Consider the following 6,000-nt stretch of genomic DNA (forward strand, 5'->3'; position numbering starts at 1 on the left):
CTCGTAATAAGTTCACGTGCTACGTGACGCTACAGAGGCTCATAAAGAGTGTGCCACACTCGCCGCCATTGCTACAGATGGCACTGACTGACACTCCCACGTTTAAATTCACATATATGCCCATTAAAGTGGCTGGGAGGGTAGCCGCCGTGGTAGCTCGGTGGTAGAGCATCGAACGCGATATTAGAAGGTCGCAGGTTCGGTGCCTGCTCACGGCAAGCTATCTTTTTACCCACTTTTCTTTGTTCACATATTCAATACATTTTGGTCTTATAACTTCCCCTATACTTTCCTTGACATTATTGTCTGTTAGACCTCAAAAAAAAAATATATATATATATATATATATATATTATTCAAAGCGTTTTTTTTTTACTTTCATCTTCTTCATCTGTATATAATCATCATCACGAGAAACGTCGTCTTCGTTCGAAGCGTTGATCAGGCAATTCGGCCTATTAAACGCCGTCGCGACCCCAACACTGCTACCGTCTTACAGAGTGGTGAAGATTGCTTCGAACCCCAAGTCCTCTCCGACGTCACGTTCCCCTGGAGCTTTGTTTGGGTCAATGCTTGCTTCCCCCGTCCGCTGTCATGGCTCAAGAACCGCTGCCCGGCACATCCAGCATCCCTGTCCAACAAACCATTCCTGCGTGGATTCTCAACGCCCGGCAGTGCGACCCACCCATTTTCTCTGGTCTTCTATGCGACGACGTCGAGGTATGGCTGAAAGAATACGACATGACCAGTGTTTACAATCAACGAGATCAGCCTTAAAAACTTCGTCACGTCACCTTTTATCTGTCCGATGTCACGAAAACGTGGTTTCTCAGCCACGAGAGCAGCTTCCCGGATCGGCCTACTTTTGCTCAACAAGTCCGTAGGGTTTTCGGGAAACCGGACATTCATTCCGAAGTGTCGAAACGAAAGCTCGATTGGTGTTGCCAACATCCCGAGAACACGTACACTTCATACATTGAAGACGTCTTTGCCCTTTGCCACCGAGTGAACTCGGTGATAACGGAAGCTGATCGGGTTCAATCCATCATCAAAGGGACAGGTCATGTCGCGTTTAACGCACTGGCTGTAAAGAACCTCACCACCGTTGAGGACGTCATCACCACATGTCAACATCTTGATGACCTCCAAGCCTTTCGATTGCACCCAGACTACCAAGACGCCAGTGAAAGCCGGCCTTCATTGGATGCGGATTTGCGCGTGCTAATTCGCACTGTGATTCGCGAGGAACTTCAAGCGCAAGGGTTGTCATGTGCACCCGGTCCTCGGCCTCGCTCTCCGTTTGCTGGTCTGCGCGACATCATCAAAGAGGAGCTCTCATCCATGGCTTGCACTCTCCCATCCATTATTCCGACGCCACCAACGCCACCCGTGACGTATGTGCAAGTCGCTGCCATGACACCTGCCTTGGTTCAGCACGCACATCCTATTCCTGCGCAGTGCAACGTAGCAGCATTTGCATCACACTCGCCAGTCCCAGCGCCAGTACCAACGCCTGTGGCAGCTGCAGCACCCCACGCCCCCTGGCACTCGCCTCGCCCAATATGTTACTATTGTGGCATTTGGGGCCATATTTCACGATTTTGGCGCAAGCGCCAGCACGACGAACGCCGTGACTACGACGTTAACGAAAGAGATTCGGTGCCATCCCAGAACCAGTATCAGCGCCACCCTACGACATGTTCCTTCTCTCCGACTTCTCCACTCACCGAACCTCACCCCTACTATCCCGGACGCCACCGGTTCTCTTCACCTCTGCGACGCTCAACATCTCCTCTGAGACCGGCTGCACCTACTTCTGACTGCCTCTCGGAAACTAGCTGGTGCAGTTTTTGGAGGGAAAGCAGCATCGCTCGAACACCAAGACCTTCAGAAGGCCCAGCCAATTTGTTAATACTGTATGCTGAAGGGGTACCTGTTCAAGCATTGGTGGACACGGGGCTGCGATTTCTGTTATTCATGAGGATGTGTGTTCTCGTCTACGTGAGGTTACCTTACCTTATACTGGCACTCTCTTACGTAGCGCGAATGACTCGCAGATACGGCCATCAGCTCAGTGCACCGTCAGAGTTTTCATTTATGGGATCCGGCATCATATTCAGTTTGCCGTGTTGGCTTCTTGTGCTTTTATGCTTATTTTAGAATGGGACTTTCTTTCTGATGCTGCTGCTTCTATGTCTTCTCGACAACGACTCATACATATACCAGAGACGGATGATATCTCTCCTAAATCATGACGTAACCGGCTACGAACGCCCAACGACTTACTGTGCCACCTAACCACGAGCACGTTATCACTTTTATTTTAGTCACTCCATCAGCCCGTTGTCTATCCAGAGAGATTGCACTTTCGTCGAGTCTAGTCTTCAGCGAGCACTTAAACGGCCCGAGCCGTCCTATGCTGTCATCGTATCTCATTATTAATGTTTCGAAACACGGAAAAACGAGCCCTTAAATATACACTTCTTTCCCATACTCATTAACGAGGGTCTCGTACTGGCAGACTCTATGTGCCTTAGGTTGTATACGAGGGTTTATTGGTCAGCTGCCAGTTCGCAGTATGCTCACGTGCTACGTGACGCCACACAGGCTCATAAAAGAGTGTGCCACACTCACCGCCATGGCTGCAGTTGGCGCTGACTGACACTCCCACGTTCAAAAACGGGTGCGTACGCCTGTGAAGTGTTTAGTTTATTTACTTTTTAAGTGTTTTATTTCTCTGGCTAGGGCAGATTATTCTGGCCCGCCTGATACAAAGAGATATGTCCCAAATCACCATCATCATCAACAACATCATCATCATAATCATCATCGTCATCATCATCGTTGAAATTCACATATATACCCAACAAAGCGGCTGGGAAGATAGCTGCCGTGGTAGCTCAGTGGTAGAGCTTCGAACGCGTTATTCGAAGGTCGCAGGTTTGGTTTGTGCGCACGGCAAGTTATTTTTTCCACACTTTTATTTGTTCTTTTTTACCTTACAACTCGATCTAATAACTTGCCTTATAGTTTCCTTGGCATTATTGTCTGTTATATTTTATTATATTCTGCCAAAACACTAGAAAAACTAGCCCTTAGGTATACACAACTTTCCCTTATATATATGTATATATATACATATATCATCATCATCATCATCATCATCATCATCATCATCATCAGCCTGGCTACGTCCACTGCAGGACAAAGGCCTCTCCCATGTTCCGCCAGTTAACCCGGTCCTGTGCTTGCTGCTGCCAATTTATACCCGCAAACTTCTTAATTTCTTCTGCCCACCTAACCTTCTGTCTCCCCCTAACCCGCTTTCCTTCTCTGGGAATCCAGTTAATTACTCTGAATGACCAGCGGTTATCCTGTCTACGCACTACATGCCCGGCCCATGTCCATTTCCTCTTCTTTATTTCAACTATAATATCCTTAACCCCCGTTTGTCCCCTAATCCACTCCGCTCTCTTCTTGTCTCTCAAGGTTACACCTACCATTTTTCTTTCCATTGCTCGCTGCGTCGTCCTCAATTTAAGCTGAACCCTCTTTGTGAGTCTCTAGGTTTCTGCTCCGTAGCTAAGCACCGGCAAGATACAGCTGTTATATACCTTCACCTTAAAGGGATAATGGCAATCTACCTGTCATAATTTGAGAGTGCTTGCCGAATGTGCTCCACCCCATTCTTATTCTTTTAGTTACTTCAATCTCGTGGTTAGGCTCTGCGGTTATTACCTGCCCTAAGTAGACATAGCCTTTTACAACTTCAAGTGCACTATTACCTATCTCTAAGCGCTGCTCCTTTCCGAGGTTGTTGTACATTACTTCCGTTTTTTGCAGATTAATTTTAAGACCCACCTTTCTGCTCTCCTTGTGTAACTTCGTAATCATGAGTTGCAATTCGTCCCCTGAATTACCCAGCAATGCAATGTCATCGGCGAAGCGCAGGTTACTAAGGTATTCTCCATTAACTCTTATCCCTAACTGTTCCCATTTTAGGCTTCTGAAAACCTCCTGTAAGCACGCGGTAAATAACATTGGAGAGATTGTGTCCCCCTGTCTTACATCCTTCTTGATTGGTATTCTCTTACTTTCTTTATGGAGCGCTATGGTAGCAGTTGATCCCCTGTAGATTTCTTCCAGAATGTTTATATATACTTCATCTACGCCCTGATTCCGCAGTGTCTGCATGACGGCTGATATTTCTACTGAATCAAACGCCTTCTCGTAATCTATAAAGGCTATGTATAGTGGTTGGTTATACTCTGAGCATTTCTCTATTACCTGATTGATAGTATGAATGTGGTAAATTGTTGAGTAGCTTGTTCGAAATCCTGCTTGATCCTTTGGTTGTTTGAATTCTAATGTTTTCTTTACTCTGTTAGCAATTACCTTTGTAAATAGCTTGTACACTACAGAGAGCAAGCTGATCGACCTGTAATTCTTCAAGTCCTTGTCATCTCCTTTCTTATGTATTAAGATAATGTTAGCGTTCTCTTCCAAGACTCTGGTACCCTTCCCGTCAGGAGACACATCGTAAACAGGGTGGCTAGTTTTTCTAACACAATCTGTCGTCCATCTTTCAGCAGATCTGATGTTACCTGATCCTCACCAGCAGCTTTGCCTCTTTGCATGCTCTCCAAAGCTTTTCTGACTTCTTCTATCATTACTGGTGGGGTGTCGTCTGGGTTACTGCTAGTTCTTATAGTATTAAGGTCGTGGTTGTCTCGGCTACTGTACAGATCTCTAAAACTTCTCTGCTCTTTTAACTATCCTATCCATATTGGTAGTTATTTTGCCGTCTTTGTCCCTTAGTGCATACATCCTACTTTTGCCTATCCCAAGTTTCCTCTTCACTGCTTAGAAGCTTCCTCCGTTTTTCAGAGCGTGTTCAATTCTCTCCATGTTATACCTTCTTACATCGCATACTTTACGTCTATTAATCAACTTCGAAAGCTCTGCCAGTTCTATTTCGTCTGTTGTACTTGACACTTTCATGGTTTGACGCTTCTTAATTAGGTTCTTCGTTTCCTGGGAAAGCTTGCCAGTGTCCTCTCTAACTACCCTGCCTCCAACTTCCACTGCACACTCCGTAATGATACTCGTCAGATTATCATTCATTGTATCTACGCTAAGGTTGGTTTCCTCACTAAAAGCCGAGTACCTGTTCTGCAGCGACACTCTGAATTCCTGTACTTTCCCTCTCAGTGCTAGCTCATTGATTGGCTTGTTGCGTATCAGTTTCTGTCATTCCTTCTTCAAGTCTAGGCGAATTCGAGACCGTACCATTCTATGGTCACTGCATCGTACCTCGCCAACCACTTCCACATACTGCACGATTCCTGGGTGTGCGGTCATTATAAAGTCTATTTCGTTTTTATTTTCGCCATTAGGGCTCCTCCATGTCCACTTGCGGTTTTCTCGTTTTCGGTAGAAGGTATTCAAAATCCGCAAACTATTGTGTTCTGCGAATTCTACTAGTACCTCTCCTTTGGCGTTTCTAGTGCCGATGCCATAATCTCCTACTGCCTGGTCTCCAGCCTGCTTCTTCCCTACCTTTGCATTAAAGTCGCCCATCATTGTAGTATACTGTGTTTTTACCTTACTCATTGCCGATTCCACGTCTTCAAAGAAGCTTTCAACTGAAGCGTCATCATGGCTGGATGTAGGCGCGTAAGCCTGTACTACCTTCATCTTGTATCTTTTATTCAGTTTAATCACAATACCTACCACCTTTTCATTAATGCTATAATATTCCTCTATGTTGCCAGCTATGTTTCTGTGAATCAGGAACCCCACTCCCAGTTCTCTTCTGTCTGCCAAGCCCCGATAGCAAAAGACGTGCCCATTCTGTAGCACCGTATAGGCCTCATCTGTCCTCCTAACCTCACTGAGCCCTATTATATCCCATTTAACACCCTCTAGCTCTTCGAATAGTACAGCTAGACTTCCCTCACTAGATAAGGTTCTAGCGTTAAACGTTGCCAAGTTCAGGTT

Source organism: Rhipicephalus microplus, chromosome 2, assembly GCF_043290135.1.
Source record: "Rhipicephalus microplus isolate Deutch F79 chromosome 2, USDA_Rmic, whole genome shotgun sequence".
NCBI classification, from domain to species: domain Eukaryota; kingdom Metazoa; phylum Arthropoda; class Arachnida; order Ixodida; family Ixodidae; genus Rhipicephalus; species Rhipicephalus microplus.